A 12,063-nucleotide genomic window follows, 5' to 3' on the forward strand; every position below is an offset into this window, starting at 1 on the left:
TGCCTGCCAGAAGTATCCGGTCTACCACCCCTGTCAAGTGGCCTGTGCCGCGTCCTCCCACCGTAGTCTGCTCCCCAGATACTCACTGCAGAGCTGTTCTCCCGGCGGCATATTATTATCAAAGTCTGCACACACTGTATGTTCGTGTGATCACCACCATGTCACTGTCCATTATATTTGCAGTCGCCGTGTCTCGTGGCAGCCCCCACAGTCGGCTGTAGTCGCTGCCGGCTGGTGTTTTTTTGTGAGTACCGGAGCTCAGTCTAGCATGTTCTCAAGCAGAATCAATCATTCCACGTCGCTTGCCAGTTCATTCCGATCTTGTTGTTTCCTTCGTTTCCCTTGTTGCTTGATATACTCCTGCGCCGCCTGCACTGTTGGTAGTACAACCGGTTTCCCGCCATTGGTGATTTTGAGTTTCGCCGGGTATAGCATGGCGTACTCCAAGCCCAGTTCTCTCAATTTCTTTTTTACCGGAGCGAATTCTTTCCGAGCCAGTTGTACCGCCATGGTGTGATCTGGATAAAACTCCAGAGTGTTCCCCTGGTGAGTGATCTTACCCATTTCTCTTGCCAGGCGCAGGATCGTGTCTCTATCCCTGTAATTGAGCATGCGGGCTATGATCATGCGTGGGGCAGCTCCAGGTTTCGGCACAGGTGCCAGTGATCGATGCGCACGCTCAACCAGGAACACTGAGGACAGTTTTTTGGAGCCAAAGATCTCTCTCATGAGCGTCTCGATGTAAGTCTCCATTTTCCCCGTGTTTGTGGAGTCCGGCAGGCCCGAAATCCGAACGTTATTGCGCCTGGACCTGGCTTCCTGGTCCTCCACCCTGGCTCGTAGGCTCTCCACTGTTTTCTCCAGGCCACCGCAGGTCTTCGATGTGGTTCTGTGGTCGTCTTCCACCCTTGAAATCCGCTGCTCTGCCTCCACAATTCGCGCGTCATGTTTTTCGATTTTCGCCGTCATATTGTCCACCCTCAGCATCACATTGTCCATCTTGCCATTCATCTCCTGCAGGCTTTGCTGGATCGCTCGCAGTACTGAATCCATGCCCGCACCCTCTGTCAGCTCTTGGCCGCCTTCCGCGGTACTTTTGACCTGTTTCCGAGTTTCGTACTGGAGCTTGGTTTGTTGCCTGTCCGGTTTCCCCATGTCATTGTGTGGCTTTGGCGAGTTGTGCCCGGTCGTCTTTGGGCTACCAGTCGTTGTCGCACTTGTAGCAGAGTCGGCGCGATGTGCTGATGCCGCGGCCCCCCACCTCGCTGTGCGCGTGTGCATCGGCTGAATCAATCCGTGTGCGGGCACTGCTGGGCCGGTGATGATATTGCTCCTGATAGTGTTAATGTTCACTGCTGTCCTGGGACCCCATGAGGCACATGAGTAATGGGGTGCCTCGCCTTCACATCCCCCGCAGAAGAGAGGCTCTCTCTGGCTCCGGGCAAATGTTACTCTGATATGGCCAGATCGCGTAGATCAGTCGTATCGCCCCGGGTGTCGCTCACCGCGTGTGCCCCTCACACCCTGTGTGAGCTGCAGATCTCCTTGCCAACCATGTGTACACCGTCCCAGGTACGCAGTCCAGTGGACCGCTGTGTAGCCCCTCCAGCAACAGGGACAGAGTGCCCGCCGCTCGGATACACCTCCAGAGCCCCACACATCCGCCAGGTAGCGCAGAGAGGTGCCACAGCGTCCGTTCTGCTCGTCCGCCGCTGCCGGTCATATGCGTTCCAAAGGCGCCGCCATCTTGTCTTTGCTGGAACGCACGGCGAAGCACAGCGTCTCCGCACTTAGCCGCGGTCTCCGATCTCCCCACAGCCTCGCATGGCGTTAAATACCTCCAATCTATGTGGCGCAAGGCAAGTAACTGGTCATAATTTACTTGTTCGTCGCGTAGATGCAGGTCCTCCGTTCCTCACGCGTGGCCATTTTGGAGCGTCTCCGTCGGCATTTCTCCTTTTTGATCAGAATCTCTCCACACAGCCCCTGTGGTAATACTTCCATGCAATGGTGGGGTGGGTCTTGAGTTCCGACGCCGAGTTCTCGGTTTGCCTCGGCTGTAGCAGGGGATTAAAGGGGGTCAAAGGCCGTTAGATTCGCGCCCGTCCGGCGGAGCTGACACACTAGCCAGCCATTCCGCTGTGCGCCCTCTAGCGCCCCCCGTGTAACGAAAAAGTTACATGTGATAGAGAAAATTTAAAATGTCTTCAAGAAGGTATAATTCGTACTCATTATTTCTTCAGTTTTTGTTTGAATATTTAAAGATGGCAATGTAGTTCTTCATCCTGGTTGTGCCCATAAGGGTTCAAAGTTCGAAAGCTCATTATGTGCTTTGATTCCTTTTGTCTCATTATTTTCTCTCGGTCACCTCCTCTTTGATTTGATCCAACACTCTCAATACCATAAAACTTGAGCTCTTTCCAATTGCCATTGTGTTCTTTTTCCATGTGCTTGGCCATTGCATTACTTCTGTCGTTATTTATTGGGGCTCGTACATGCTCCAAAATACGCACTTTTAGTTCTTTTTTGGTGCTGCCTATGTATTTCAACAAACACGGGCACTCTAAAACATAAATGACAAATTTTGTTTTGCAGTTGATTAATTGGTCAATTTTCCATGTCTTTTTGTTGGCCATCTCCAGTTCTTTGATGTTTTTGGCAATACAACAAACCTTACAGCCAGACCAATTATAAAATCCCTTTGGTATGTACCAAGCTTCTGTTTTTTTTTCTTCTTTCAGTTCTTGGAAATGACTGTAGATTAGTTTGTCCTTTAGATTTTTGGCCCTTCAGTAGGTGATATTGGGATGATCTCCCACGATTTCTGCTGTTTTTGGATCCATATGCAGAATGTGCCAATTTTTTCTTAGGATTTTCGTTATGGATTGATTTGCCGTTGAGTGAGTTATACATACACACACATATATATATATATGTTAGAAGCCTATAAGCGATTGAACAACAAAAAATGCTATGTCAGAGTAGCGGAAAGCATGATGGTAGAGAGTAATGAACAATTTAACAAAGAACTACAAAGTTGGTATGATTCATCGTTGATAAATCATGATGAATTCATGTTTCTTAAAATTGATCAACCTACCACAGCAGTATTTTATTTAATACCTAAGGTGCATAAGGACATTGCTGACCCCCCGGGCCGCCCAATAATATCTGCTATTGGCAGTGCTTTAGAAAACACTTCAAAATTTGTAGATTCTTTCCTCAATCCACTCACTAAGGCACTTCCATCATTTATACTTGACACCGGGGATTTCCTTAAGAGGATTTATGACATACCCTGGGAAGATGACTACTTATTGGTTACAATAGACGTCGCCACACTATACACCAGTATAAGGCATTCTGATGGCTTACGTGCAGTAAAACACTTTTTGGGTACAAGATCTTTTACTCTGTGGTCACATACTCAAATGATTTTACGCATGGTGGAAAAATGTTTGACAAGCAATTTTTTTCTATTCTATGGGCAGCTTTTTCACCAGGTGTGTGGTACTGCTATGGGGACCTGCTTCGCCCCCAGTTATGCTAATTTGCATATGGGCTGGTGGGAGGAGCAGGTTGTCCAGACGCAGTACCAAAAAGAGTGGGAGGAACATATAATTCACTGGAGTTGTTTCATAGACGACCTATTTCTGGTATGGAGAGGTACAGAGTGTGAAGTTAAGGCATTTATCAACAGCCTGCAATCTAATGATCTGAATCTCTCTTTTACCAGTTCCATCAGCAGTGAAAGTGTAAATTTCCTTGACCTCAGAGTTTATGTAGAAAATGGAAGGTTGCAAACTAGTCTCTACAGAAAACCCACAAGTGGTAATACATTGCTGCATGCGCAGAGCTTTCATCCCTTGAATTTGAAGTGTAGCATTCCCTATGGAGAGAGCCTAAGGGTTAGGCGTAACTGTAGTACCCCAGTAGAGACAGTAAAAGAACTAGGGGTGCTGAAAAGAAGATTTAAAGAAAGAGGGTACCCTGAGAATTGGATCGATCAGGGAATCTGTAAAGCGTCAAAAAAGAAAAGGGAGGATATTCTATTCTCAAACCAGAAGACCACCCAACAAAAACAGAGTCAGTGTAGGTTCATAACGACCTTTTGTAAACAACATGTTGAGGTGAGAAGAATACTCAACAAACATTGGCATATTATCAAAAATGATCCCATTCTGGGGAAGGAGGTAGACAGGAGACCGCAAATTACTTTTAGGAAGTCTAAATCTTTCAGAGATTCCCTAGTGAGCAATACACTCAAAAACCACGCCCGAAAAAAAACTGGCTAACAGAGAAAAACGGATTCGTAAAATGCCTAAAATGCAAGGCATGCACGCATGGTGTAAACTGTAATAAGTACAAATTGGGCCTTTCCAACAGGATGGAAAAAATGAAAGGCAAATACACATGCAAGACAGATTATGCTGTCTACGTGTTGCAATGCCCTTGTGGCTTGCGATACGTGGGGAGCACAATAAATGAAGTGCATAAACGCATTTTGCAACACTTGCGAGCTATTAAAAACTCTGACAGATCCTACCCTGTAGCGCGACATTTCGAGAGTGCACATAATAGAGATACTAATGGTCTTACATATTATGTGATTGACTCTATTCCAGTGAGCTTGAGAGGCGGTAACCGCCTCTAAAAATTGAGACGGTTAGAGTCTCCATACATTATCAAGCTAGACTCAAAACAGCCTAGGGGCATCAATATTGAGGAAGATTTACATACACATCTTTAAAATGAATCATGTGAATACATTTGGGCAGCCGCCTGTAGTAAGAGTACTAATTGATCACGAGTAGGAAGTTTTTTGGACAGACATGCACTAAACTCACTGAATTGACTTTGATGATATTCCCATAGAAGCTATATTCGAAAATGAATTTTGGCAAATGTATTGATTTAAGTGATTTTGGCATTTAATGAATTGTGGCATGATCAGAGCAGGATGGCACAGTTGGTGGATGCGTGAGCTCACTTGAGCTTGATTTTGATTTTGCAGCCCATTGTTAATCAGTAAAATATTGAAGCCCACTTGGGCACTATTTTGGACTGTGCATCCGAGCATTGTCGATAAGTTTGTTGATAAAGTTTGTTGACAAATTTTAGTGAAATGCGGAGTAGAGCGCAGGTAATTTACCGAATGCTCGTATTTGCCAAATAATATTTGAATGTTTTTGCCAGAACCACTGCAATGTATTTACTATAAGCATAATCGTTATGTTGTTTTGCCAGGGAAAAGAATATTTTCATTGTATTGGTGTGATTATATGCAAAAACTACGAGTCTGTCTTTCATGTCATTTGACATGTAGTTCATTACGTGCAGTTTCTTCATTTAAAAATGGCAGCGCGCTTTTTCCTTTTGTCCAGTGAGCAAGACTGCGTGGCAGTCGAAACGCGTTTGGCGGCGGCGGATTAAAGAAACTTTTATAATCCCACAAGCGTCGTAATCCTTTATTTAATAAATAGGACTTGGCCCAAGGAGGCCTCCCACAACAACGCAACTTTCGTTCTGGAGCGGACAGGATATGCTTGAGCAGCACCTCTGATATATATATATATATATATATATATAGGGGTGTGTGTATAATATATATAAACATGTATATATATATAACGCTCCAAATCCTTTCAAGCTTGCAGAAAAGAACAAACAGCACTCGAAGATGGAGGTTTCAACACGCTTAGATTTTATTCAGCGGGGGGGTGCACACAGACGCGTTTCGGCGGTCTGCCTTCGTCAGTGTGTGATGCACTGTGTTTACTGCCGACATTGTTTTAAACATTATTTTGTATCGTTCACTCCCACATTCAGTAAGGCATAAACATCGACAAGGGGACTCTCACCATGCATGGAATAGCGGCGGCCATCTTACAGTGTGTGTTTTTTATACCACTGAGTAACAACAAACAAGACAGCATAATAGCATAGATGTTTAAGCCCACAAATGGGCAGCCACCTCATTCTGCACATGGTATATCATTTCTAAAGATCTTAAAATAGACAAAAACATGTAGCCGTGGATCGGCTGGTGTCCCCTAGTACAATAAATAGTCAAAATGTTTATAACCAAAAAATAGAAGACTTTCAATTCAACAACATTGTGATTAGAAAGAATTGCAAATGAGATGCGGGATATATATATATACACACATATATGTATTATTTAATGATAGACAATTTTAATTGTTTTTTTCGAATTAAATGTAGCTTTATTTTGTTTTCGTTTTGTTTTACAATATTTTTTATTACATTTAAGATATTTAAATTATTTAAATACTTAGGGCCCGATTATGATGGCGGTTTTCCCGCATCCTCCGGGCCGGCGGAAGCCAGCGCCGGCCCGGAGGATGCAGGAAAACTGCTGCAGACTGAAAAAGACCCCCCGCCAGATTAGGATGGCTGGGGGATCATTTTTCAGTCCGCAGCTCTTCTGCCGCGGTCGCCTTCCGACCGCAGCGGAAAAGCTATAACATGGCTGGCGGTGTCTATCAGACACCGCCAGCCATATTATGATGGAGTAGAAGGTATGCTTTTCCACGGCGGCTTTTCTGCCGTGGAAAAGCAGACAGACCTTCACTTCGGGGGCCCGTTGCGGGCCCCCTGGGAGAAGGGGGCGTGGGGGGTGCACACCCCCCTGCATTTGTATGCAGAAATCGGCAGGCACCGCACGGTGCCTGCCGCTTTCTGCATACAAATGCAATGTATGCATTTTTACCATTTTTACCATTGCGGCGGGTGCAGCTTGAAGCCGCACCCGCCGCAATGGTAAATATAGAGGATGTGACTGCCAGGGTGGCGGTCACATCCTAATTGCACAGGAGTGAACTCCACAGGCCATGCGAAGGTTCCCTCCTCCTCTATGGTCACGGATGGTCTCAAGTCCGTCCGCGATCATAATGGGCCCCCAAATTCGAAATTTAGTTAATATTGCTGTGCTTTTGTATTTTGTTCTACATTTGAAATAAATATATAAAGTTTATTTACATTAATGTTTAAATATTTGTACTATTCATTTAAAGTTTAATAACCTTTCTAAAATTTCCCTGTACTTTACTATAGAGAGATCATCGCCCTGGTGGCAGAGAATTCCGCCTCTATGTGAAGAGTTAATAGTAGAAACTTTACACTTGTAAATTTGGCCCCACAACTTAGTTCATAGGGTTGAAACATGTAAGAATATACATTATAGTATATTTACACTCAGAAATAGTGAATAGTCAAAAATATTAAATGTAATGCAAAGTGTACGAGTATATGTACCTGTGTGGATTTACTCACATTTAAATTTACCTTAGTGAATAGCGCTACTGTGTATGAACAGGTGGTGACAGGTTAGAAATTTGAGGGCTCTTTTCAGCTCTCATTCTGCATAAATTGATAAAAGGAGTACCACTGAGTTGGATAACAGTAAAGATTTACTGCAAATGTCAAGATACCGAATTTGTGGTGGATATGCGCTTTACGTAGAGACCAATATGAATATTTTTATATGTAGTACAGTGCTCTTTTGAGGTCAGACGAGATACGACTCATTTCGTGCTATAATCCACAGCACCCAGGCAAGAAAAATACGGTTCACCATATATATTTTATAATCTGCATGTAACATGATGCACATGTATCGTGTGCCCTAATCGCATCTACCCCAGATTTGTGCAACATAGATCCTGTAGGGCTGGATTCACATATGCTAACGAGAAATGCAGGCAATCCACGTTAGATAAATTTAACTTAAGTAAATGTAATTTTAGCTTATTTGCAGTGCCCTATAGATTACAGAGGCAGTAAGTAATGAAGTAAGAAAAGGCAAGGTTACAGCCCTACCAACTGGCAATTTTATGGAAATTAATTGGGAAGGTTTTTAGCACTGCATGGTAAATGACCCAGTAACTGGCAAGGAAAATTAAATTGAATGAAAATCATGATGGAAAATTAACTGCAGAGTAAATTTTATGCCAAACTAATTTCCTCAGTAATGATGACAAATAAACTGACTTCACTATTCTCAAGGGAAGGTATTGGAACAGCAATGTTGACATTTAAAGCCATTGCCGCCTTACCTCTAATGACAAATAATCTGCCAAGTTAATTATGATGGGCCAGGAGACCAGCATGATCAACACATTAATGTGCACAATAATTGTGATTGAAATAATGGCCTTCCATTTAAATATGATGCACAAATTAACTGTTGGAGTACCCTTGATGAGTAAATGTGTTGGTAATTCAGACCTGATGAGGATATTTACCTGCACATTAGTTCTGGTGGTCCGAAAACAACTAAAGACTTGGGCGGTCTCATTCCTGACTCCCCCATTCTTGAAGCTTGCTTCTTTTTGATGGTTAGCGCTGTGGCGCCTTGGGGCATATTGTGCTCTATAAAACATAAATACATATAAATATATTCAAGATTAACAGCCATCGTAATTCTGAAGTTGGTGTGTCATTTTACTACTGGCACATATATTCTGATTGACATTTTCCTTGTGCTGTAATTCAAATAAGCACATAAAACACTCTAAATGCATTCTAGGGAACATAGTATATATATATATGGCAAACTCAATCATCTTTAAGTATATAGGTATGATCAGCCCATAAGATCGAAGATGTTAGGTCAGTGCAAAGTCTCAGTACCTAGACCCACATTTAAGGCAAGATTTATCAATCTTTCATGCAACGCACTAAGCAGAACAACTTGCTGCACTGAGTGAAAGGACAGGGATGTGCTGTATTTAGCGATATATGACACATTTCTTCTCCCTGCCTATGCATTGTGTGCTGCCTTGAGCGAAAGCAGGGAGGGTTTTTTGTGTGCAGGTAGGGGCACCTTCCTGTACAAAAAACAATCCTCTGAGGCCTCTTCTTCTTTGTATGTGTTCTGCAGAATGCAGCACACTTAGAAAAAGGAAACAACGAGTAGAAATAAATATATTTCTCCTCGTTGTGCCTCCCCTGGGAAGGCGTAGCATTTTGACGCATTCCCAGGTTTACAGTCTTTGTAAATCTGAGAATGTTCCGAAATCAATGGGTGGATGCGTTGGAACACCCACGCTCCACCCATGGAACGCTGTGCCAGGGCAGAGTGTTGCAAGTTAGTGACTTGTGCTGCCTTTATTGCTCCATATTTACCAAGCAATGCAGGGCTTGGCCTTGCGTTGCTTGGTAAATCTGGCTTTAGAATTGCGCTGCCATTGCAACACCATGATTGAAGCAAGGGCATCGCAATACTATGGCAAATCTTGCCTGCTTTTTCTACGCTTATGCTCTGGCATATTATTTTTCTATGCAAAATGCTAATATGTCTGCTCACTGGAAATGGATGTGCTGCTTTTTTTGTGAGGTAATTTTAAGCAGTTTTCCTCAAGACTTTCAGCCTATATGGAGGTGCATGAAAGTCCCAATTTTATTTTTAAATTGAAAACTCACATGTACTAAACGTAATGAACTTTTGTTTGTAAACATAACATTCACAAAAATTAAGTGAAGCTTCACAATTTTGCACACCCCTAATTTTAGTCCATGGTCAATTCTTCAGACTTCATGCAAGAGAAAAGGTGATGGGAATATTGTCTCCTTTCACATCATAAAAAGGATCTCATTATCTATATTTAGGGCCCTATTACGAGATAGGTGGTCTTCCTGCGGCACCGCCACTTTGCTGTCCAAAGGAGAACCACCAAAGCCACAGTGCATCTGCCGGATCATGATTGTCATCATTGGTGATTTACAACAAGGGGTGGTGATGGTTTTTGGCCACTATAGGTGTGGCAGGGTATACTCAGACATGAGTCCCTTTCTCACTGCTCCATCAGGATTCAAGCAAGCCGGGCCGAAGAGGCTGAAATGCCAGAACCGGTCCCCGGTAGCTTGTCTCCTTTCTGGTGAAGAATTGGCTTGGTAGTTTGGTCTGCCCTGTTCCCATGATGCACTGGGCCAGGGACAGACTAATTTGCATATAGCCAGGTTCTGAGCTGGGATGGGGCAGTGAGATAAATAACGGTGATGGATCAACCCCTGATCTTTGGACTGGGTAAGAGTGGTCTGCTTAATTCAGACACTCTGTTCATCACCACCCCCTTTTCTGAATCGTTTTTGGCCACTATAGGTGTGGCAGGGTATACTCAGACATGAGTCCCTTTCTCACTGCTCCATCAGGATTCAAGCAAGCCGGGCCGAAGAGGCTGAAATGCCAGAAACCGGTCCCCGGTAGCTTGTCTCCTTTCTGGTGAAGAATTGGCTTGGTAGTTTGGTCTGCCCTATTCCCATGATGCACTGGGCCAGGGACAGACTAATTTGCATATAGCCAGGTTCTGAGCTGGGATGGGGCAGTGAGATAAATAACGGTGATGGATCAAGCCCTGATCTTTGGACTGGGTAAGAGTGGTCTGCTTAATTCAGACACTCTGTTCATCAACACCCCCTTTTCTGAATCATTTTTGGCCACTATAGGTGTGGCAGGGTATACTCAGACATGAGTCCCTTTCTCACTGCTCCATCAGGATTCAAGCAAGCCGGGCCGAAGAGGCTGAAATGCCAGAAACCGGTCCCCGGTAGCTTGTCTCCTTTCTGGTGAAGAATTGGCTTGGTAGTTTGGTCTGCCCTGTTCCCATGATGCACTGGGCCAGGGACAGACTAATTTGCATATAGCCAGGTTATGAGCTGGGATGGGGCAGTGAGATAAATAACGGTGATGGATCAAGCCCTGATCTTTGGACTGGGTAAGAGTGGTCTGCTTAATTCAGACACTCTGTTCATCACCACCCCCTTTTCTGAATCGTTTTTGGCCACTATAGGTGTGGCAGGGTATACTCAGACATGAGTCCCTTTCTCACTGCTCCATCAGGATTCAAGCAAGCTGGGCCGAAGAGGCTGAAATGCCAGAAACCGGTCCCCGGTAGCTTGTCTCCTTTCTGGTGAAGAATTGGCTTGGTAGTTTGGTCTGCCCTGTTCCCATGATGCACTGGGCCAGGGACAGACTAATTTGCATATAGCCAGGTTCTGAGCTGGGATGGGGCAGTGAGATAAATAACGGTGATGGATCAAGCCCTGATCTTTGGACTGGGTAAGAGTGGTCTGCTTAATTCAGACACTCTGTTCATCACCACCCCCTTTTCTGAATCGTTTTTGGCCACTATAGGTGTGGCAGGGTATACTCAGACATGAGTCCCTTTCTCACTGCTCCATCAGGATTCAAGCAAGCCGGGCCGAAGAGGCTGAAATGCCAGAAACCGGTCCCCGGTAGCTTGTCTCCTTTCTGGTGAAGAATTGGCTTGGTAGTTTGGTCTGCCCTGTTCCCATGATGCACTGGGCCAGGGACAGACTAATTTGCATATAGCCAGGTTCTGAGCTGGGATGGGGCAGTGAGATAAATAACGGTGATGGATCAAGCCCTGATCTTTGGACTGGGTAAGAGTGGTCTGCTTAATTCAGACACTCTGTTCATCACCACCCCCTTTTCTGAATCGTTTTTGGCCACTATAGGTGTGGCAGGGTATACTCAGACATGAGTCCCTTTCTCACTGCTCCATCAGGATTCAAGCAAGCCGGGCCGAAGAGGCTGAAATGCCAGAAACCGGTCCCCGGTAGCTTGTCTCCTTACTGGTGAAGAATTGGCTTGGTAGTTTGGTCTGCCCTGTTCCCATGATGCACTGGGCCAGGGACAGACTAATTTGCATATAGCCAGGTTCTGAGCTGGGATGGGGCAGTGAGATAAATAACGGTGATGGATCAAGCCCTGATCTTTGGACTGGGTAAGAGTGGTCTGCTTAATTCAGACACTCTGTTCATCACCACCCCCTTTTCTGAATCGTTTTTGGCCACTATAGGTGTGGCAGGGTATACTCAGACATGAGTCCCTTTCTCACTGCTCCATCAGGATTCAAGCAAGCCGGGCCGAAGAGGCTGAAATGCCAGAAACCGGTCCCCGGTAGCTTGTCTCCTTTCTGGTGAAGAATTGGCTTGGTAGTTTGGTCTGCCCTGTTCCCATGATGCACTGGGCCAGGGACAGACTAATTTGCATATAGCCAGGTTCTGAGCTGGGAT

This window comes from Lissotriton helveticus, chromosome 4_1 (assembly GCF_964261635.1).
Source record: "Lissotriton helveticus chromosome 4_1, aLisHel1.1, whole genome shotgun sequence".
Classification (NCBI taxonomy): Eukaryota; Metazoa; Chordata; class Amphibia; order Caudata; family Salamandridae; genus Lissotriton; species Lissotriton helveticus.